The following is a 23,853-nucleotide window of genomic DNA, read 5'->3' as shown; positions in this document are numbered from 1 at the left end:
TGCCAGCATTCTTCATTCCTTATAAGTTGATATATCTCATTCTGATTGTTGCCATGTTCTGTGCAGGGTCTCTTTTTAAAAATATTTTTATTACAACTTTCAAATAAACCATTGTACATACCCAAACAAAAGAAAGAAAGGCCGGTGTGTGCGGCCGGGCCAGTAGTCACCAAACCTATGTACCAGACAAAGATAAGAAAACCATGAGAAAAAGGTTACAGAGAGCATCACGTTAAAGCTGACGCAGCAGCTCTCTGTGTTACCCCGGTCCGGGAACGTGATATCGATGACATGATCCCGGGTAAAGCCATAGCAGACCTCAACCACACCCAACACCAGACACACAGCAAACATGAAACTACTGCTCACTCAGCAGGGGCCTCCTCTACCTGGGCTTCAGCAGTAAGGGCAGGAGACAATGACGCTACCCCCACTTCTGTTGAGGGCACCGCAGAATCCACCACTTCGGGCAAGAACCGACCTTGAGCATCCAGTCGTGGACAAGGCACCAGTATCACATCCCAGGAAGGTAGGAACAGGAACCTACATACTCCCCTGGCCCCCTCTCTCTCGTAATCAGCCCATCTAGTCACCTCCTTCCCCTATTTATCCAGATCGGGGTCAATGGCAGATTTCCAACTCATTGTCAGTTGCTGACGGGCAATTACAAGAGCGAAGTCCGAAATCCTATCAGTCATCTTCTGGGCCGCATCTCAAGTATGGAGATTGTAGGAGAGTAGGATCTGCACTTGTGTTGCCCCCACTTTTTTTTCTGATGTATACACTGGTTTCTGGCTATAGTCTGGCTGGGTCCCTGCTAATCAGGTCCCCAGTCTCTCTGTTCTCTCTAAACGACTTGGTGTGCATATTAGATGCACTAGGGATTGGATACTGTGGTACCTTATGAGCCTCTAGTATATGGTACCTTAGGTACCTAGGGCATTGGTACTCCACAGGCCTACCAGGGGCTGAAGCATGTATTATGACACCCCTGGGAAGCAGACTCAATCTGACACCACAGGCCTGCTACTGCAGTCTGGGTGAGGTAGTGTTAGCACTCCTCACTGAGGTATAGGTCTCTATATCTCACCATACACACACATATAAACCTATCAGTCACCCCTATGGCAGACCCTATCAATCCTGAGGGCAGGGTGCTTGATTTACAATGTGAGGGGGTACTTCTGCATGAGCAGGACCCCTGTGCAGCTGGCAGAGTCTATTCTCTGTGGCTGTTTGTGGATGCGGTTAAACCATATACTCTTAAGTGCATTATAACCCAACGGTAAATGCTAACTTTGGAATGACTGCATCAAAACATGTTGTGTTTGGTGTCAAACAACTTGGAATCATACCCCCACACCAATGACTGGTGTGGGAGTATGATCCCACCCTTCTAGAGGGGACGACATGTACCTACTGTGGTAACACGGTAGAAATCTGAAAGAGCCCTGGCATCACAAAATGGATGCCACCAGCACAGACACTAGGCTGCCCTCCTGCTGCTGACTGAAACTCGCAGTGGAGGAGGCGCAACAATAGGCATCCTGTCACAGGGAGGTGTCACTACCTTCCAGACAGGATTTAGTGTATTGGGGCTGGGTGTGTGCACTCCTAGAGTGCTTTGAAGTAATGCACTGGGGGAGCAGTAGGCTCCTTTGTGCATATGCCAGCTCAAACCGGTTCAGGGGCTACCTGCCCCTGCTCTGGTGCGAAACTGGACAAAGGGAAGTGGGTGTAACCACCCCCTACCCTGACCCTCCCAGAGGAGTGGTCATAGAGCTAGTCCCTTCCCTACCTTTAGTATAAGATTCAGAAACCTTGCCATTGCAAGTTAGATAACCCTGGATGATGCTTTACAAGAAGAATCCTGGCCCTTCGACGTTCCACTATCTTTGGAAGACAGAAGAATCTCCCTTGGAGTCAAGGAGTGACTCCCCTGCTTGGCAGGCACCAGAAACTCGAATCAACGGTCGCAAACGTTCCCGCTCCCGCCGGAGTTCGAAGTCCCGGCAACCCTGGAAGTGGATTTCCTGACTTCTCGATGGCCATTGTGAGTCCCCAGCAGAGCTGAGGCGAGTGGACTCCACGAGTGATGAGGAACAGCAATACCCGGGTACCATGCACTATTGTCGTGTGCAACCCCTTCACGACATTTTACGAACTTGTGCATTGGACCATTTGTGGCCCAAGCCTCCAGCAGGTTTTGCAGCGAAAATCAAAGACCTACCCCGTCCCGAGTGACCGTGGGCTCCTGTGAAGCATTTCCTCATGAGGTGTCTTTGCAATCCCTTGCCCATTGGCTTGTGGGTCCCCCAAAGACTTTCTGATCAAACCAAAGGGCTCCCATGGTTGCTCCAGGCCTGCCCTCACCCACCCTCGCTGGGTGAATCCCTCAGACCTTGCTGGTCTGCACCGCTGACTTTATTCACTTTCCAAGAGACTTGCTGTTGCCAAGGCTTGTTGGCTCCAATCCGGTTGCCGACACCTCAATAAGCTGCAGACGTCGTTGGACACTCCGAATCCAGCTGCTGGTCATCGTCGATCCTTCCTGGACCTCGTGAGTGAAGAGTCAAAATACCCTTGATCACCTGAAATCACCCGACTTCCGTGGGCATCCATCTTCCTGGCCCCGGGTCACTGGCAAGTGACTGTGAACACTGTCCCTTCTGCTTTCAGGTCATCTTCATCTTGAATCCAGCCTTGGATTCCACCGGACACTTCTTCAGTCTTCGCAAGCAGCAAATCTTCTTTGGTCTCCATAGAAAACAGCGACGCGACCTGACACCAAAAGACACCTATGCACCCGGCTTCCCTGGGTGAGGTAACTCGTGCACTCCGGTGCCCTAGTGTGTGTTGGCCCTCGAATTACTTACTTTGTAAGTGGCTTGCTTGTAGACTTCCTCGAAGTACCCTTAAACTTTAAAAATCAAACCGCGACTTGCTCCATTGAAATCAATAGGGAACCCGCGGCTGTGTTCTCACACTGCACGTGTCTCCCGTGGGTCCTTTACTTACCTGCTTTTGCTGCATTAGTGAAGCCGCAGGGATTCTACAGGCCCTAGGCCTTGTCCCCTTGCAAGTCGACTTTCCTAAACCTCTTTTTTAGTATATGGTCTGGTACGCCCCTAGGGCCCCGGCCATATTTGTGCTTAACTTATTGTGAAACGTTGATATTTGTATGTGTTCCTGACTTCTAATCTCATAAAGAGATTAGTAGAGTGTGTCTAGAAATAAATACATATATATTTGATATATATACCTGTGTGGTGTCCTTTCATTTGGTAATTCAAGAGATTATAAGGTAAAACAAGCTGCTTTACATTCCTCTTAGACTTAGCCTGAAGGCTGCTCTCCACAGCTACCACTAGGGTAGCTTTCTTCAAAAGGTTGTCTTAAACCTATCTACCATAAGAGTCGAATTGGACTGGTGCAAGGTGGCCACTATAACTAGTGACCAGCATATGCCAGGCCAACTTTTCACAGAGATGAAGTAAACAAAACTGCGGGGAGCTGTCAAAGTGTCAGTCGGTAGACCGACAAACAACTTGCAGTACAGTGGGTACCATATGGAAGAATCCCACCTCAGGCATATGACAGCGGGGATACGCCGACAAAGCCCCAGGAAACATAGGGTGAGATATGCCAGGTGCAAGAAATAGAACTGAATAAGTTTAAATCTACCATTTCGGGGCACTTTGGAGATAAACACCAGGATTTTCTTCCGGGCAGAGTCCCTGAGCACAGGCCCCAGGTCTGCAGCCCAGAGTTGGCGAAGTAGCGACAGGTCCATCTGAGCCGCCTTCAACAGGTCTCAATAGAGCAGTGTAACCACCCAAGCCATCCCCCTGATGAGGAACAAATAGTGGAGGCACTCATGCTCCGGAGGCTCAGCAGAACCCACCCTCAATCAGGCATGGATCCTGCCCATTAGTGCCCCGTGCAACAGGAAGTGTATCACCAAAATATCCTACATCTCCCTCAGTTCCAGAAAAGAGCTAGCCTAGCCCCCACAAAGAGGTCCCCCAGTATGGTTTGTCCCTCCTTGGACCACATGCCGAGACCGTCCCTAGACCCACAAGTGCTGCCAACACAGAGCAAAGATCAAGGGGAGCTTGCAAGTGTATAGGGCCCTGGTATGTGTTCCCTGCAAAGTCCACACACAACGTGCCACATGCTCCAGGACATTCTCACCACGCACCATTGAGGCAGGAGTAGGTCACAGCAGTATTCAATTTAGAAATGCTCTGGAAGCTGTCCCATGCTCCCAATGGCTCACCGCATCCCAAATGACCAACCGCCACCCAGCCATTCACTATAACGGAGTTCCCAAATAATAAAGTTCAAAATCTGTTGCGGCCATTCCACTCTCACATAGCAGTAGGGCCACCCTACGTCTCAACCACCCCCAATAGAGCATGACAGGGATGCTATCCAGCTCCCAGAAAGAATCCCTAATAAGCTCGACTGGCAGGGCAGTAATTAAATAAAGGAGCCGCGACAGGAGTATCATCTTAGAGATCACTCTCTGACCGAAATAGGCAGGGTGCTCCGAAAGGCAACTGACCGCCATATGGTAGACATAGCCCAGGCAAAGCTACCGTCGAAGAGCAACCTCGGAGATCTATAAATATCAACTTCCAGGTAAAGAATGGAGGCTTGCTTTCAGTGCAGTGCCGGTATGGCAGTGGAGGAGAAGTCCTCCAAACCAGGTCGCAGCGGGTATGCGCAGGGCTTGTGCCTGTTAACCTCCAGGCTGGACAGATGTCCGAAAGCTGACAAGGCCATCGTCACACCCTCCAAGTCAGAAAGCCCACCACGTATATACAGCAGCATGTCGTCTGCATATAACAGATAGACACCTATAGTCCCCGATAATGTCCACCTTGCCTCACCGTCAATGCAAATAGCTCTAGAGCCAGCGCAAATAACAGAGGAGACAAGGGCAGACTCTTCCCATCAAATGCGTGTACAACAGCCTAGTCCATTTAAAAATTGGTATACTCCAAATCCCATCCCAAGTAGGGTAGCATAAAGAAATTCCCAGCGCAGGGAATCACATGCTTTCTGTATATCAAAGGACAATGCCAGGGTTCTGGTGGGAGAGTCTCCTGCCTGTCCAGGATATAAATCAACTGGCAAATGCTATGGGTGGGTATAAAACCTGTCTGATCCGGATTAATCCATTTGCTCATATGTGACAAGATCCTGTTTGCCAGTATCTTACTCAGGATTTTATACTTCGCTTTCAATCCATCAATCAATCAATCAGCACATTTTTAAAGCGCACTACTCACCCGCTGGGGGTGGGGGGAGGTGCTGCTACTGCTCGAACAGCCAGGTCTTGAGTAGCCTCCTGAAGGTCAGTAGGTCCTGGGTCTGCCATAGGAGGATGGGGAGGGTGTTCCAGGTCTTGGCTGCGAGGTAGGAGAACGATCTTCTGCCGGATGCGGGGGACGATGGCGAGGTCAGCGGAACGGAGCTGGCAGTTCAGGGTGTAGAAGGTGAGTCGTCTGTTGAGGTATGCCGGTCTGGTGTTGTGGAGTGCTTTGTGTGCGTGGGGGAGAAGTTTAAAGGTGATCCTCTTGTTGACGGGGAGCCAGTGCAGGTCTCTCAGGTGAGGTGAGATGTGGCTGTGGCGAGGGATGTCGTGGATGAGGCATGCAGAGGTGTTCTGTATGTGTTGCAGTCGTTACAGGAGTTTGGCCGAGGCTCCCGCGTAAAGGGCATTTCCGTAGTCCAGCCTGCTGCTGACGAGGGCCTGGGTGACCGTTCTTCTTGTTTCGGTGGGGATCCACCTGTAGATCTTGCAGAGCATGTGTAAGGTGTTGAAGCAGGAGGACGAGACAAATTTGACCTGCTTGGTCATGGAGAGAGTCGAGTCGAGGATGACCCCCAGGTTGCTTGCGTGGTCAGTGGGTGTCGGTGCTGATCCCAGTGTGGTTGGCCACCAGGTGTCATCCCAGGCTGATGGGGTGGAGCCGAGGATGAGGACCTCCGTCTTGTCTGAGTTCAGCTTCAGTCAGCTCTTCTTCATCCACTCGATGACGGCCTTCATTCCTTTGTGGAGGTTGGCTTTGGGGGTGAGGGGGTCCTTGGTGAGGGAAAGAATCAGCTGGGTGTCGTTAGCGTAGGAGATGATGTTGAGGTCGTGCAGTCGGGCGACATGGGCGAGCAGTGCCGTGTAGATGTTGAACAGTGTCGGGCTGAGGGATGATCCTTGGGGTACGCCGCAGATGATCTCGGAGGCTTCGGAACGGAATGGGGGAGGCGGACGCTCTGGGTTCTGCCGGAGAGGAAGGAGGTGGTCCATTCCAGAGCCTTTTCTCAGATCCCTGCGTTGTGGAGACGTGTGCGTAGGGTGCGGTGGCAGACTGTGTCGAAGGCGACTGAGAGGTCCAGGAGGATGAGGGCCGCGGCTTCACCGTTGTTAAGCAGGGCCCTGATGTCATCGGTGGCGGCGATGAGGGCAGTTTTGGTACTGTGGTTGCTGCGGAACCCGGACTGGGACGGGTCCAGGATGTTGTTCTCCTCGAGGTAGCGGGTCAGTTGTCAGTTGACGATCTTCTCGATGACCTTCGCCGGAACGGGAGCAAGGAGATGGGCTGGAAGTTCTTGAGGTCTCTCGGATCCGCCTTGGTTTTCTTGAGTAAGGCGTTGATCTCTGCGTGCTTCCAGCTCTCCGGTAAGGTTGTAGTCTCGAAGGAGATGTTGATGACTTTGCGGAGATGGGGTGCGATGGTGGCGCTACGTTTGTTGAAGATGTGGTGTGGGCACGGGTCTAACAGAGAGCCGGAGTGGATGGTGTTCATGATTTTGATGGTGTCGTCGTCGTTCACATTGGTCCAGGTGAGCATGGGGTCGATGCGGATGGTGGCTGGGGGTCCAAGGTGTCGTTGGCTGTCAAGGCGGTCAGGTTGTTTAAGCTGTCGTTTGATGTCTGCGATCTTGCAGTGGAAGAAGGTGGCAAGGGAGTCGCACAGTTCTTGTACTGGTGGGATGTCGTTGGCGTTGGAGCTGGGGTTGGAGAGTTCCTTCACGATGTTAAGAGCTCTTTGCTGTTGTGTGCATTGTTGTCGAGGCGGTTCTTGAAGGAGGCCCTTTTGGCAGTTCTGATGAGGTGAAGGTGTCTGCAGATGGCGTTCTTGTGGGCCTCATGGCTGTCCGGTGTCTGTTCGCGGTGCCATTTCTTCTCTAGTTTCCGGCAGGTTTGCTTGGAGGCCTGGAGGTCCGCGGTGAACCAGCTGGCTTTCTTGTCGGTGTATCTGTTGGAGGGTTTCTTGATCGGGGCAAGAGTGTTGGTGCAGTCGTCGATCCATCGCCTGAGGTCGCGGGTGTCGGTGTCGGTAGGGTCGGCAGGTGGGCTCTGGGCGAGGGTGGTGTTAAGCTGGACATCGGTGACTTTGCTCCAACTGCGGCGGAGGATCTGTTTAGTGCGGTGGTGCGTGGTGGGTTTCCGGAAGGTGATGTGGATGCAGTGAAGGTCGGTCCAGTGGAGTTCGGTGGTGTGACTGAAAGAGACGTGGGAGCTGGCGGAGAATATGGGGTCGAGCTTGTGGCTGGCAGAGTGGGTGGGCATTGTGACGAGCTGTTTGAGTCCGAGGTTGGCGAGGTTGGCGATCAGGGTGGTGGAGTTCGTGTTGTTGGTGTTCTCGAGGTGGAAGTTCAGTTCTCCGAGGAGGATGTAGTCTGTGGAGGCCATGGCGTGCGTGCTGACGAAGTCGGCGATGGAGTCACTGAACTGAGGCCGGGTCCCGGGGCTCTGTAGATGAGCGTTCCTCTGAGGGTGGTGTTGGGGTCCGCGTGGATCTGGAAGTGCAGGTGTTCGGCGGTGCTGAGGGTGTCGGTGGTGCTGGTCGAGACCCTGAGGGTGTTCTTGTGGATGATGGCGATTCCACCTCCTACTCAGTTGGTGCAGTCCCTGCGGGTCATCTTGTAGCTGTCCGGGATGGCTATGGCGATGTCGGGCGCGGAGGAGGCGTTCATCCAGGTCTCCGTCAGGAAGGCGACATCCGGGGTGGACATGTCGATCAGGTCCCAGAGCTCGACGGCGTGTTTGCGTGGGAGCAGGTGTTGAGTAGGATGCATCTGAGGTGGTTGCGTCCTTTCTCGGCGGGCGGAGAGCGGAGACGGGCGGAAAACGCGGGCACAATACAGGCTAAAAATGGAAAAAGAACAATACAACTAAATCAAGCAGAAGGGGGCACAGTGGGCAAAACGAAATTACACTGGCAATGAAGGTACAGAAGAAAAAACAGAAGGCAGACAGTGAAAAGGGGCACAGGGGGCAAAACGAGATTACACTGGCAATGGCGGTACAGAAGAAAAAAAGAAGGCAGACAGTGAAAAGGGGCACAGGGGGCAAAACGAGATTACACTGGCAACGAAGGTACAGAAGAAAAAACAGAAGGCAGACAGTGAAAAGGGGCACAGGGGGCAAAACGAGATTACACTGGCAATGGCGGTACAGAAGAAAAAAAGAAGGCAGACAGTGAAAAGGGGCACAGGGGGCAAAACGAGATTACACTGGCAACAACGGTACAGAAGAAAAAACAGGAGGCAGACAGTGAAAAGGGGCACAGGGGGCAAAACGAGATTACACTGGCAACGAAGGAACAGAAGAAAAAAAGAAGGCAGACAGTGAAAAGGGGCACAGGGGGCAAAACGAGATTACACTGGCAACGAAGGAACAGAAGAAAAAAAGAAGGCAGACAGTGAAAAGGGGCACAGGGGGCAAAACGAGATTACACTGGCAACAACGGTACAGAAGAAAAAACAGGAGGCAGACAGTGAAAAGGGGCACAGGGGGCAAAACGAGATTACACTGGCAACGAAGGAACAGAAGAAAAAAAGAAGGCAGACAGTGAAAAGGGGCACAGGGGGCAAAACGAGATTACACTGGCAACGAAGGAACAGAAGAAAAAAAGAAGGCAGACAGTGAAAAGGGGCACAGGGGGCAAAACAAGATTACACTGGCAACGAAGGAACAGAAGAAAAAAAGAAGGCAGACAGTGAAAAGGGGCACAGGGGGCAAAACGAGATTACACTGGCAACGAAGGTACAGAAGAAAAAACAGGAGGCAGACAGTGAATCATAAGGGGGCACAGGGGGCACACAGAGACTTACTTTTCCCCACTGGCCGCCAGGGATGAGGCGCAGGCGGTAGCCTGTGGGTGGAGGAGGGCCTCGAACTCGCAGCTGCAGCGAGGGTAGGGAGCAAGGTACACGGGCACAAAAGGTGGTGCTGTGCGGCGTGGCGAGCGACCTGCCTGCTTTAAGCATACAGAGGGGGTGGTAGACGTCCACCAGTAGCGGATCCTTGTCTTTCTCGGGTAGAGACACACTTTAGGTCTTGCACAAAAAGGGCGGAAGCAGACCATGCTGTTGTGCTTTATTAAAAAGTACCACTAGCTTAGGGGCAATGGCAGCAGAGTAAGTGGAGTACAATTTTATGGGCAGCCCAGCTGGCCCAGGGACCTTGCCCCGGACCACCTCCTTAGGAGCTCCCCATACCTCCTGCACAGTGACACCAGCACACAGTCACTCTGCTATGGCTGGATCCAGGAACGGTTGGGTGACGTAGCACTGCACATCTGATTCATTATCCCCGCGCCCACTGCATACAGTGCAGAATAATAGTGCAGGAATACCTGATTAATGTCCTCCTGTGCAAATACATTTGGGCCTGCTGTATCTTTAGCCCGAAGGATGGTGTGCCCTCTTGTCTGTTCACAAAGGAGCCAGGCTAACATGTTCGCCGACTCGTCCCTCTCTGCTTGATCTCTTCCCTAGAAAGAACCCTCTCCAATAGTTTGGTTCCCGATTCTGTGCATAGCTATATGATAAAGTACATGTTCCCAAACAACAGCTGCATATGCGTGTTTTGTCTGGGTGCCAAGGCCTGACCAGAACAAAATAACAAGGGGCATTGTTGTTTGACCTTGTCTACTGTGTGCAGACTGAATCCCAGGAAAGAATAGAACGCAAAAACATCAGCAGAGTCTGTGTGAAAGTACAGTGTGGTACAAAGCAAACTACGTTTGTATAGTAACGTGTGCAAAGCATCGGGCAGTCTGCAACATGCTCATGCTAACATAGGAAAAACAACAATGGGCCGGCACAGGACATAAGACATCCTCCCCTTGGTCAGGATGGAAGCACCAAAATGACTACAGAAATCCGTTGACAAGCAGAACCAAAGTGTTGAAAAACTATATAGTCAGTGTCTCCTATAGGGACTATGAACACATTGGAAACAAGGGATTTTTCGGTGAAAAATGCATCCAATTACAGCGTAATAACGGGATCCAAGATGTAGGATGCCAAGAGAAAAAACAAGGATTCTAGTAATAAATCAGAACCTTCCAAATTAGAGATGTCAGCCATCCAGTTGAGCAGGTCAAAGGAACAAAAGTGTTTCTTGTATCCAGTTTTTGACAAGACCATGAAAGGACAACCTGTGGTGATTTCGATTAAACTGCGATAATGACCACCCAGTCAGAGCTATCATAGAAGAATGAAATCTACCATTTTGTATCATACTCTTTAATTGGTCTTCTGTATAATTTGTATAAGATTGCCAATTATCAAAGAGGGCCAAGGACGGAATAGTGGGAGTATTCAATTCTTTAGTCTTAACCAATCCCAGACAAGTAGTCTGTTGGACCATGTCATTGAGAAAGATAAATTGCGTAGGTATCAGACATGTACGGAATAGGGATTCTGTACCTTAGACTTGCCATGACTTAGTGCCCCGTACTGATTTCAAATCAATATTGTCCTTCCAGTAATCATATTCTTTTAGGGCTAAATTATCAATAAACAAGGATGCATATATTAACTTTGTCTAAGTAAAGATATATTTTTTCGAAAGAGTGGGCACCAATTTAAAATAGTATGATACCGGGTCTGAAAGATCATAACTGAGGAAAAAGGTGTACCTCATCTTTTTTGCATTGAAACTAGCTGCGGTGGAGTTGTGCAATGTTTCCAATGAGTATAATTAAATTGGGGACGCTGTCCATAAGCTTTATGCAAAAAATGGTGTCCATAATGTTGATCACAGAACAAATCGGCATAGTTAGCAGAATACAGATATAAAATCCTCAGTGTCGAAGACAGTATAATATTGTAATTCAGAAAACATAGAATTTACAGCATCAACGTCCCAATTATATGGTTGCAAACCCAGGTACTTTTACATCACCCATGGAAAAACGGAATACATATGGCATCTGTAGGGTCTCCTTAGGACCGAATACATTGAATGGTACTTTATCCCATATAATTACATCAGTGACTGGGACCACTCAAATTTTAACAAGGACTGGTCTCTTTTCATTTTATGTGGGGCCAACACCCCGTCATCAAGTTTTGCAGCAGAACGTTCTGGGAGGTAGTGGCCATTAATCAAAAGGAAAAAACAGTCCCAAATCCAATCCACATGAACAAAAATACCCTGGAAAACACAATTTAGATATAAATCCAACGTGGAACCAGATAAGTGTGTTTTAACCACGAGATGAAAACACAAATCCACGCTTGGATGAGGTTAAAACAGAAGACAATGAAGAACTGTCTGAAAAAAATTATCTTGATTGATATAGTAACCAGAAGAACTCGGATGGAATAATGGAGGCTGGGATTCTGGATGTAGACCTGAGGCTTGCACTCCCAAAGGGGCCTCGAATAGTGGATCAGAATAGACGATTTCCATAGTGGAGTGTGAAGATGGTAAAACAGGTACCAGGTCAAATGAAGACTTGACATCCCCCTCTTCAGCCGAGGAGAATCAGTAGGATTGGAGCTCGCAAGCTGTAAAGGAATATCCCGTCTTGGGACACCACGAGCCATACCAAATGGTGTAACTTGACATGTTCAATTGAAACAAAGCTATTTTCTTTGTATCCATACCGTGGAGGTAAAAATCACAGTTTGGGCACCCTGAAGACCAAGCACTGGAACAGGAGCACGTAGGAGGGACAAACTTCTTTCTTGATTGCCACCTTTTCACAAATCAGATCCCTAACTTTAGAAAGCCAACCAGAAACATGAATCTGAGCCACTGCATCAGGAGGCTGAGTCAAAGGCAAATGGGTTTTAGCCAAGGCATCACGACACTTCCGTAGATCCTGTAAGAAAGCACAGTGGTTGTCTACATCTGAGGTTACGGCAGTCGCCACAACGTCTTGACCAACATGGTCTGGAACAAGCATTTTGTACGGGGTCCACCCACCAAGATATCTTCGAGGAGGTTATTGAGAGCACGTTGAACCCATAAAGGTGAGTTAAGCAGCCAGATCCCCTACCTAATACCCTTGCTGGTAACGATTGCTCCAAGTCACGGTTCATCTGCTCCACAACAGAATTGCCCTCTGGCCCATATGAAGATGAGAAATGCACCTGCACTCCCATTGACTTCATAGAAGAGGTGAATGCAGGACCCTGGTCTGAACGGAAAGTGCCACATGCATATGTCTCGACAAAGACATGCAAATCTTTTATAACAGTGCGAGCGTAATTCGAGCGCTGTGGCCAGACCCAGTGGAGCCTTCTGCAAGAATCCACTGCAACCAAAATAAATTTGAAAGCATTATCGGATATAAGAGAACCGCAATGATCAAGATAAATGCAGCCAAATGGGTGATGGGAAATAAAAACATGTGTCTGAGGAGGTCACAACACAGTAGAACATTTAATCTGTTTGCAAACATCACAACAAAAGACATATCAGTGAGTCTGTTGCTATAACCCACGCAATCGATAACGTTGCTGTAAAAGAGAAACACTGGCAGCGACTCCTGCATGTGCAGAAGCGATACCTTCATGAGCGGCCACCATCAAAGATTGTCTACGGTCAAGGTTGGGAATCAGATGATCACCAGACCCGGGAATGGACACAAAAGGAACTTTGTCAGTAGTCACCTGGTAAGTATATTTAGAATGAAACCCCGGAGGAAAGGGAGTACCATCCCAAGTTGCGGTGATGGTAGCTAAAATGTCATCATCAATTTTAGTCATAGAGCGTGTAACTGCGGCTACTTTAACTGTGGCTACTGCAGATTTGGCTTCTTCCTCAGCCATCCAATTCCCAACAGCGTGCACTTCCGCACTCTGATGGCCCAATGTATGTACAATATGTGTAAGTGGCAGATGTTCTTTAAGAACCCACGCGAAACCAAAGCGTTTTATGCTTTATCGTGTTACCTTTAGAATCCCGAAAATCATTTTGTGTCCAAAAAAACAAATTGTCATTGAAAGACTGAACACATAAAAAGAATCACACACAACAAGGGTGGGCAATTCAGGATCAGCATATTCAAGAGCTAAAAGAAGAGCCCTCAATTCAGCCAGCTGGGCCATGCCGTTCCCAAGAGACTGGGGGCCATATTCTCAAGGAGCTAACGCAGAGTTATCGGCACTTTATCGCTTCCAAAGTCGCGATAAATTCATTGCCCCATTCACAAGCTGGTGCAAACAGCGTATTTCTGATGGATACATCTGCCAGTGGATTCCTCACCTTGTGAATATCCCCTGTGCCAGCATTCCACTGAACTTTTTTCCCCAGCTCTCTACGCCAACGTGGACGACGTCATAATGCATCGGCTCCGCTCGCGACTCCGTATGACGTCACCGGAGCCATAAGAGAGCCACGTCGGCGTGATGACGTCAGTTCCCTTTTTTCCACGCCATCGACGCAAAACGGTTTTTCCAGTACTCTCCTGCTACTTTGTAGTTGTTAGGTGTTACTGTTGGAGAAAATCTGTAATGACCCTACAGGGTTTTAAGCCCTGTAGGGAATGTGGGGGCCACATGTCTATGACGGACCCCCATGATGATTGTTTGTGGTGCCTTTCATCTGACCACGATGTCAAGGAGTGTTCAAGCTGCAGGAGGATGAATCTGAAGGCGTTGAAGGAGAGGAAGGCGAAGCTTTTTATGGCCAAGGTCGGAAAGGAGAAGAGAGGTAGAAAGAAGGAGAGGTCGAGGCCGGAGTCGTCGACTTCGAGGTCATCGAAGTCGAAAAAACATCATAAAAAAAGGAAGCATTCCTCTCGGCGCCGGTCTTCTAAGAACAAGGCGTCGAGATCGGCTTCGCCTCGACGACGTCGAAGTAAGGATTTGTCTACTTCTCCTTCTCCTAAGTCTCCGGAAGGACTCCAGCGCGGTCACCGGCGCCTTCACCGGCGTCGTCTCCGGTTCCAGTGGAGTCGTCTGTTTCTGATGATGAGCAGGAACAAAGGAAGGAGCCTTCTCCCGGGACTGAGGATCCTTCGGCTCCGGTAGAGGACACTGCGGCGCCGTTGCCAGGTACTCCACAGATGGAAACAGGATCGGTTCCTTATCCGCAGTTCCCGGCTCCAGGTACTGATTCTTCGCATTTTTTAAATGCCATGTATGGAATCTTCAATCGGGCTGCCTTCCCATCCGGTGCACCGACTGGTCCCGTGGGTCCTATGGCGTATGCTTGAGGGGTACCGCAGCAGTATGCACAGGCCCCGTTTATGCCTTTTCTGCCGATAGCGCGTTCGTGGCAGTTTCCGGCACCGTTTGATCCATCGCGACTCCGGCTGGATCGTCAGGCTTCGGAGCCTTCCTCGACGCCGTTGCCGACTCCATCGGCGCCGCGTCCGGCGCCGCCGACTCCTACACCTCTGGTTCCACCGACGCCGCGTACGGCGCCGATGATGCCGGCTCCACGGATTCGGTCAAGAAGGGAGGCCCAAAGAGCCTTGGATGAGGAAAGGTACAGAGTGGAGGTAAGGAAGGTGAAGTGGACACGTCCTCTGATGAGTTTGGAGGGATACAAGAGGCTAGTGGCCTGGATACGACTCCTGAGTGGGAGCATACTTCATCTAGGTCATCTCCACCTCAGGAATTGATTCCTTATCATATGGTTATAAAGAAGGCGGCAGAGTTGTTGGATTTACAGTTGCCCTCTGCGGAGTATAAATCTAATCTGCTGACAGAGGTGTTGCATTCACCTACTTCGACTTCTGAGCCTTTACTGCCTTTTAATGCGGCTATTTTGGAGCGGGTTTTGGAGGTATGGCGAAAACCACTTTCTTCTCCGGCGGTTTCCAGGCAGGTGGCGAGAAGATACAGGGTGGCACCTGGGGATCCAGATTTTCTTTCTACGCACCCGTCTCCAGAGAGCCTGGTTGTGCAGGCGTCCTGCTCTAAGCATGCTTCGGGAGCTTTCCCTCTGTCTCCTGCGGACAGGGAGTCCAAAAAGGTTGACCAGGCGGCTAAGAAAACTTTTTCTTCAGGAAGTATGGCACTTAAGTCTACCAATGCCACGTGCTTGCTGGGTCGTTATGTGCATGCCTTAATGGACTCAATGAAATCTTTAGCCCCTAAGCTGCCTGAGGGTGATAAGGCATCCTTCATGGAGGTGGTCGCAGATACTCAAGCTGTTGCTAGACAAGTGATTCAATCGGGGCTTGATACAGCAGATTCAGTGGCGAGAATAATGGGCTCGTCTATAGCCACAAGAAGGCAGGCATGGCTCCGTTCATCTGGTTTCTCCACGGACGTGCAGGCCACATTGGTGGATTTGCCGTTTGATGGACAGAAATTGTTTGGAGAAAAGGCTGACTCCTCCCTACAAAGATTTAAGGACAGCAGGGTAACAGCTAAATCTTTGGGTCTGAAAGCTCCTGCCAAAGGATTTGGTTTTTAAAAGTTTAGGGGTTTCGGAAGGTCTTCATTTCGCTCCTTCCGACAGCCTCAGCAGCAGCAGCAGCAGCAACAACAGCAGAATACCCTCTATAGGTCCTATAGAGGGAGACAAAGGGGTCGGAGAGGTTCTGGACGCAACCCCTCTTCTTCTTCCTCCTCCTCTGCTCCCAATGAGGCTTCAGGGAAGCAGCCCTAGATACCCCATCCTGGATCATGTAAGACCTGTGGGGGGTCGGGTGTCCTACTTTCTGCGGGGTTGGTAATCTGTTACGACAGACCTTTGGGTTTTGAACCTCGTGGAGACTGGGTACGCCCTTCCCTTTCGGGAGTTTCCTCCCCCTTACCCTCCTTGCCAAGGTTACTGCTCAGAGGACCATCTGCTTCTTCTGCAGAAGGAGGTTCTGGCTTTGCTTCAAAAAGGGGCGATAGAGGTGGTTCCGGAGCAGGAAAGGGGTCAGGGATGTTACTCCCGGTATTTCCTGATTCCCAAGAAGGACAGCAAATTGCGTCCGATACGGACCTCAGAATCTGAAACAGGAGAAATTCAAGATGCTGACCCTTGCGCAGGTTCTTCAGGCGTTGCAGCAAGGAGACTGGATGGTGTCGCTCGACTTGCAGGACGCGTACTTCCATGTACCGATCTTGAAGTCGCACAGGAAGTATCTTCGTTTTACGGTTGGGTCGCAACATTACCAGTTTGCGGTCCTCCCGTTTGGTCTTACTACCGCACCTCGAGTCTTCACGAAGGTGATGGCAGTGGTGGCTGCTTATCTCAGGAGGTCGAGGATTCCAGTTTTCCCCTACCTGGACGACTGGCTTCTGAAGGCAGAGTCCCCAGAGATGGTGCAGCGTCATCTGCAGGTAACATCTCAGCTGTTATTCGACTTGGGTTTTTCGATCAATGTGCCCAAATCTCACCTGGTGCCCTCTCAACGCAACCTGTTTATAGGGGCGGTACTGGACACTACTGTGTGTCGAGGATTTCCTCCTCCTCAAAGAATTCTCGACATTCAGGAGATGTTCCCTTTATTCCACTATGGAGCGGTTGTTCCAGTTCTGAAGGTCCTTCGCCTGCTCGGTCTGTTCGCTTCCTGCATTCTGTTGGTCAGCCATGCACGCTGGCACATGAGGGCGCTCCAGTGGTGCCTCCGCAAGCAGTGGTATCAGCACAACGGAGATCTCAGGGAGTCGATCAGGATCTCCAGAGCAGCTGCAGCGGATCTGTCTTGGTGGAGAGTGGAGGGCAACCTGTCTCAAGGAAAGCCTTTCCATCTTCCTCCGTTGGTGGCCACAGTGATAACGGATTCCTCTACCCTAGGGTGGGGAGCACATCTGGGGGATCTGGAGATCAAGGGTCTTTGGTCTCCAGAAGAAAGATTGTTTCACATCAACCTTTTGGAATTACGGGCGATTCGTTTGGCGCTCAAGGCCTTTCTCCCTTCCCTTCAAGTCCTGACAGACAACACTACAGCGATGTGGTATGTCAACAAGCAGGGAGGAGTGGGGTCTCTTTGTCTTTGCAGAGAGGCCTTACGTCTATGGTCCTGGGCTCAGGACCATCGAATTTGTCTGATGGCAAATCATCTGGCCGGGGTGCTGAACGTACGTGCGGACAGTCTCAGTCGGCAGTTCTCCGCCGATCACGAGTGGAGGCTCCATCCGGAGGTGGTTCGTCACGTCTTTCGGGCGTGGGGGACACCTCGGGTGGACCTGTTTGCCACCCGCGAGAACGCGCACTGCCCGTCATTCTGCAGTCTCCAGTTTCCGATGCAGGGGGCGTTGGGGGACGCGTTTCAGTTGAGTTCGGATTCACAACTCCTTTACGCGTTTCCTCCCATACTCTTGATTCCTCGGGTTCTGAGGAAGATTCGCCAAGACCGGGCCCAAGTCATATTGATCGCCCCGGATTGGCCAAGAAGGGTGTGGTACACAGATCTTCTCCACCTCTCCTCGTGCCCTCCGCTCTGTCTCCCTCTGAGGGCAGACCTCCTCTCGCAATCGGAGGGGCAGCTTCTACACCCCCACCTCCAGAGCTTACACCTTCATGCCTGGAGATTGAACGGGGCAACCTGAGTTCATTCTCTCTCCCGCCTGATGTGGTGGATGTTATTTTATCGGCCAGGCGACACTCCACCAAGTCCATTTACTCCTATAGGTGGTCTAAATTTGTAAAATGGTGTGGAGAGAGGTCCATTGACCCTTTAAAAGCCCATCTTTCTAATGTGCTTCAGTATGCTCTTTCCTTGGCTCAGCAGGGCTGTGCTGTGGCCACGGTTAAGGGCGATCTATCTGCCTTATCGGCTTTTCTATGTCTTCCTGATCAACCGTCACTATTTAAATCTTCGGTTGTACCAAGGTTTATCAAGGTTCTTACAAACATGTTTCCTCCTACTCCCTTTGTAATGCCACAGTGGAACCTTAATCTTGGCTTGACTTTTCTGATGGGGTCCCCGTTTGAGCCTCTTCATAGCTGTCCTTTGAGGCTTTTGTCCTTTAAGACGGTCTTTCTTGTAGCCATAACCTCGGCAAGGAGGGTGAGTGAGCTTCAAGCTCTTAGTTCCAAACCCCCTTTTTTGACATTACATGCTGAAAGGATGGTACTCAGGACCAGGGCTGCTTTTCTGCCTAAAGTAGTTACTCCTTTTCATTTGGGGCAGTCCATTACTCTCCCTGTTTTTTATCCACTTCCTCATCCCTCCAAGGAGGAGGAAAGACTCCATCGCCTGGATCCAAAGAGGGCTGTGAGTTTTTATTTGGACAGAACAAAAGACTTTTGTCTGGACGATCAGCTCTTCGTGGGCTATGTTGGTCATTCGAAGGGTAGAGCGGTGCACAAGCGCACACTTTCGAGATGGATCATCCTTGCCATCAAGATCTGCTACGCCCTGTCTGGTAAGACTCCTCCTGAGGGCATTAGAGCTCATTCGACTAGAGCTAAGTCATCTACATCTGCTTTGGCCCGGGGTGTTCCTGTGGCAGATATTTGTAAGGCCGCGACTTGGGCCTCCCTCCATACTTTCGCAAAGCATTATTGCTTGGACTCAGAGATGAGGAGGGAGGGCCACTTTGCGCGCTCTGTCTTGCAAGACTTTTTGGTATAGGAAGGTGGACACCCTCCTCCGGGAGTGGGGACTGCTGTGGGAATCTATTCACAAGGTGAGGAATCCACTGGCAGATGTATCCATCAGAAGAACAAGTTACTTACCTTCGGTAACGCTTTTTCTGGTGGATATAGTATCTGCCTGTGGGTTCCTCACTGGCCCACCCGCCTCCCCGTTGTCCACCTTTGTATACCTTCAAAGTTGTCTTGCTTGAGATGTTGTTATACTTTCTTGTATATTGGTAGGAAATGCTTGTTTTATTTAGCTTTCCTTTTCCTTGTATACTTTGTGTATTTGATTGTATATTGTATACTGTGTATACTTTGTATCTGTCGTTGGTCCACCTGTGCGCCTCGGAGGCACGGAAAAAATGGGTGGAACTGACGTCATCACGCCGACGTGGCTCTCTTATGGCTCCGGTGACGTCATACGGAGTCGCGAGCGTAGCCGATGCATTATGACGTCGTCCACGTCGGCGTAGAGAGCTGGGGAAAAATGTTCCATGGAATGCTGGCGCAGGGGATATTCACAAGGTGAGGAATCCACAGGCAGATACTGTATCCACCAGAAAAAGCGTTACCGAAGGTAAGTAACTTGTTCATCACCAGCATATCCGCAATAGCAGCCACAAAAAACATCGCCACAGATGACCCCGGCAACTATCGCTAATGAGATGCAGAGTAGGCATTCCCGAGCAAAAAGCCGTGACACCACACCACAACATTCTCAACGACCAGCCAGATCTGCGATAAGATCAAAAGACATGTGATAAGGCGCGTTAGCAGCAGGAAACTAACACCTGATCTGACCTGTTGTAAAGTCGTACGACAACCGCAGCAGCCAAGGGAGCACAGCCCATAGCGCTCCCCCCACCCGGGACCACCACAGAGTCAGCACGGACAAAGACAGCGGACCCACAGGAAACGCACCAGCCTCACAGACTCAACACCAGAGGATGCCATTGCCCACTACAGGCCCAAAAGGACAACCATCCTGCGCATCCTGACCATCATCGCCCAACAGGCCGATGGCACCAACACAGCAGACAACCAACATCCCACCCCACACACAGCTGCTGGCTGTGATGCACCTGTTGGCCTCTGGTACCCCCCAACCAACACCCGCCAGAGTCGAAAGAGTCACACAGCCAGCCGCATCCAAGTCCTTCACAAATGTCCTGGATGCCACCATCAGCCTGGTACCTCAGTATCCATATGTCCACCACAAAGCGCAGGATCTGCTGGAGACCAAGCAAGGACTATACACCATAGCCGGATGCACGCACATGGTTGGGGGCAATCCACAGCACACATGTCCTACCTGTGCCCCCTGGACTGGACTGTTCCCATGAGGCACAGGGCCAAGACTGATTTGCATATGGCCAGGTCTAAACTGGGGTGGCATGGTGAGCAAAAGAATGATGGATTTAACCCAGATCTCTTGACTGGGGGTGAATGTTTTGATTTGTTCTACATTCCGTGTATCAATTGTGTGTCTTTTGCTTTCTTGCCATAAGTGCGCCAGGTATGCCCAGACGTGGGTCCTGGGCTCACTGTGCCACTGGAATCAAGCTATCCTGGCTGAAGAAGGGTGAAACCCCGAAACCGGTCCTAGGATGCTTGTTTCCGGTCCAGGGAGGACCTGGCTTGGCAGTTTGGGCTGGACTGTTCCCATGAGGCACAGGGCCAAGACTGATTTGCATATGGCATGGTCTAAACTGGGGTGGCATGTTGAGTAAAAGAATGATGGATTCAACACAGATCTCTTGACTGGGGGAGAATGTTTTGATTTGTTCTGCATTCCGTCCATCAATTGTGTGTCTTTTGTTTTCTCACCCTCAGTGCGCCAGGTATGCCCAGACGTGGGTCCTGGGCTCACTGTGCCACTGGAATAAAGCTATCCTGGCTGAAGAGGGGTGAAACCCCGAAACCGGTCCTAGGATGCTTGTTTCCAGTCCAGGGAGGACCTGGCTTGGCAGTTCGGGCTGGACTGTTCCCATGAGGCACTGGGCCAAGACTGATTTGCATATGGCATGGTCTAAACTGGGGTGGCATGGTGATTGGTGAGCAAAAGAATGATGGATTTAACCCAGATCTCTTGACTAGTGGTGAATGTTTTGATTTGTTTTACATTCCGTCTATCAATTGTTTGTCTTTTGCTTTCTCCCCCTGGTGACACAGCACACAATCACCGCAACAGAAAGCACACATCTCACATCACTGTGGCAACATCCGAACACCGTGAAATCCCTACCAACGTCGTCGCCAAATACCCAGCCAGTGTGTATGATTCCTTCCTCCTCCAACAGTCCATCATCAACCAGCGCTAGCAGGATGGCACCAAGGGAAATGCACAGCCCCTTGGCAACTTCCAAATGAATACCCCACACACCTCAACTCCACAACCATGCAACACACAACTCTGGCAAGTCACAAAATCACATACAACATGCAAAACAACATGCCCTCCCACCAGACACGACAGAACAACTCACAAGGGTAACCTGGGCAAGCCGTGAACATGAGCCATCAGCGGCATGGCACCTCAGCCACACAATAGTGGAATGTGGGGAGTGGTGGTAACCAGGCATGTGTGAAGGAGGCAGGAGAACCATGATTGGGAAAGTACACAATGCCAAGAGTGGTGGAGATGTGCTGAACAGACCGCAGTATGCAGAACACACCCATATCCATGGCGACATACACCCCTGGTGTATGGAGTTTAGTGGACAGTGGACGCAACCATGTCACCCCAGCCAGTGGGGGAGTTCGCGGAAATGTTGCCAGTTACATCCCCCCGTAAGCGTGAGCGAAGTGGGATGACCGGCATACGCCAGACCAGCGCAGGGATGTGAATAAAAAGCACGTAGCTCTGGGCGTGGTCCTCTTCTGGAATGCCCAACGTCTCTGCCAGTTCGGCACCTCTCACCCCGCCACGAGGCCGACGCCGTCCCCGTGAGCGGAGTTGCCCAAGACCCTGTGCGCCTACCGTACCCTGGCCCGCTGGACCCCTAACCCGTCAGGCCCTCCCGCGCGCATCCCGGCCACACTGATCACCTGCCAACACCGGCGTGTGTCAAGGAGGGCCCACCACGTGCCGGCGCAAGCTCAAAGCCCGAGGCCCTCGAGTCTGGCAGCCTCCTCATACCATCACGGCACGACACAGGAACGCTTTAGTCCTTTTTCGTTGACGTACTCTACTGCTGCCTCCGGCCTTTACTACGGTCAAGTAGGTCACACATTTGGAACTGAGTCTTGATTATACATTGTCTGTGTATGCACAGTAATGAAGAGTTTACTTCACTGTACTCCCTTCGATGTGGTGACACCAAGTCTGTGCCTGGCCTCCCAACCACACATGTTTGAGGGCCCTTGATGAGTACGCAGTCGGCCTACACTGTGGTCGAGTTTGCCAAACACAATTTGAATTCAGCCTTGATTTAGTTATCACTGACTTGATGTCACTGTACAGGCCTCAACAAACACCGCATCCTCTTTCAGCCCCGGTGCCACTAAGTTATTATTATTATTATTATTTAGGTTTTTATAGAGCGCGTAGTCACCCTCGAGTATCCCAGCGCTGAAACCTCGGACTCCTAAGGAGGGGGCAAAGAGAAGCTGCTGACGACTCAGGGAAAAAGAAGGGTTTTGAGGGACTTCCTGAATCGCTGGAGGTTTGGTTCAGCTCTGAGACTCGGGGGGAGCGCGTTCCATTTTTTAGCTGTGTTGACTGAGAAGCGGCGGCCACCTATGCGGGCCTTCTTCACCCTGGGGACAATAATAAGGTTTCCCTGTTCTGACCGGAGCGCTCTCGTCGGTCTGTATGGAGTGATCCAATTATTCAGAATAGGGGGGCCGGCGTTGTGCAGAACCTTGTGGGCCAGGCAAAGGGCTTTGAAAACGACTCTTTCCCTCACGGGGAGCCAGTGAAGTTTCCTCAGAGCTGGTTTGGCTGATGTTCTTGCTGGGGTGTTCGTGAGTAGGCGAGCTGCGGCATTCTGGGTCTTTTGCAGTATTTGGAGAGTGGCTTCCGGTGCTCCGAGGTAAATGGCATTGCTATAGTCCAGCCTGGATAGAACTAAGCCTTGAATCAGCAGAAGACGGGACTGGGATGGTAGTAAAGTGAGCACCTTTCTGCATGATCTGAGTAGGCCATAGCAGATGCCAGCTGTTTTCCTAGCCTGAGTCCTGAAGGTGAGATCTGTCTCCAGCCATACTCCCAGACTCTTAACCTCTGTCTTGGGAGTAGGGGGTTCACCCATACAGGCGGGCCAGAGGTTGGAGGGAAGGCTCATAGTTTTGTGACCTAGGAGCAGGATCTCTGTTTTTGACCCGTTTAGTTTGAGGTCTGAGGCACTCATCCATTGATGGACGTTGGAGAGGCAGTCTCGAAGATTGGAGGGCTCTAGCTTGGGGTGGGAGAGTGTCACCACCAGCTGAGTGTCGTCAGCGTAGCTGACGATAGTGACTCCGAATGGTGAGACCAGCTCCTCCAGTGGGGCCAATATACACGTTGAAAAGCGTGGGGCTCAGTGAAGAGCCCTGAGGCACTCCACACCGGAGGGGGATAGAGGGGGAGCGGCTTTCTCCTTCCCAGACTTGGAAGGAGCGTCGGGAGAGAAAGGATGTGAGCCATTTCAACGCGCTGTCTTTCACGCCGATGTTATCCAGGCGCTGGGCTAGGACCTGGTGGCTGACAGTGTCGAATGCCGCGCTTAGGTCTAGGAGGACCACTGCCACTGATCCTCCAGTGTCGATGATTTCTCTTGCCCTCTCTACGGCAGCAAGGAGGGCGGTGTCAGTGCCCTGGCCTGGTCTAAAGCCTGTCTGGGAGTTTTTAAGGAGATGGTTTGCTTCTAGGAAGTGAGATAGCTTTTTATTTGCAAGCTTCTCCGCGACCTTACCTATCCAAGGGAGGAGCGAGATGGGCCTGTAGTTGGATAGGTCCGCGGGGTCTAGCGAAGGCTTCTTGAGTAGTCCTTTGACGACAGCCTCCTTCCAGCTATGTGGGACTTCTCCTTGGACAAGCGAGATGTTAATAAGGGCAGTAAGTTTAGCTATGATGGTCCGAG

General features: G+C 50.8%; 1 protein-coding gene across 1 annotated transcript in view; it reads left to right on the top strand.

Moving 5' to 3' along the window:
* The window catches only part of SPAG17 (sperm associated antigen 17), a 1,802,643-nt gene that overhangs the window by 1,735,014 nt on the left and 43,776 nt on the right, over positions 1-23,853 (top strand). The window lies entirely within an intron of this gene.

The sequence above is a fragment of the Triturus cristatus genome, chromosome 8 (assembly GCF_964204655.1).
Source record: "Triturus cristatus chromosome 8, aTriCri1.1, whole genome shotgun sequence".
Taxonomy (NCBI): Eukaryota; Metazoa; Chordata; class Amphibia; order Caudata; family Salamandridae; genus Triturus; species Triturus cristatus.
The sequence above is the reverse complement of the archived record's forward strand: the minus strand, read 5'-3'. Positions and strand labels throughout refer to the sequence as shown.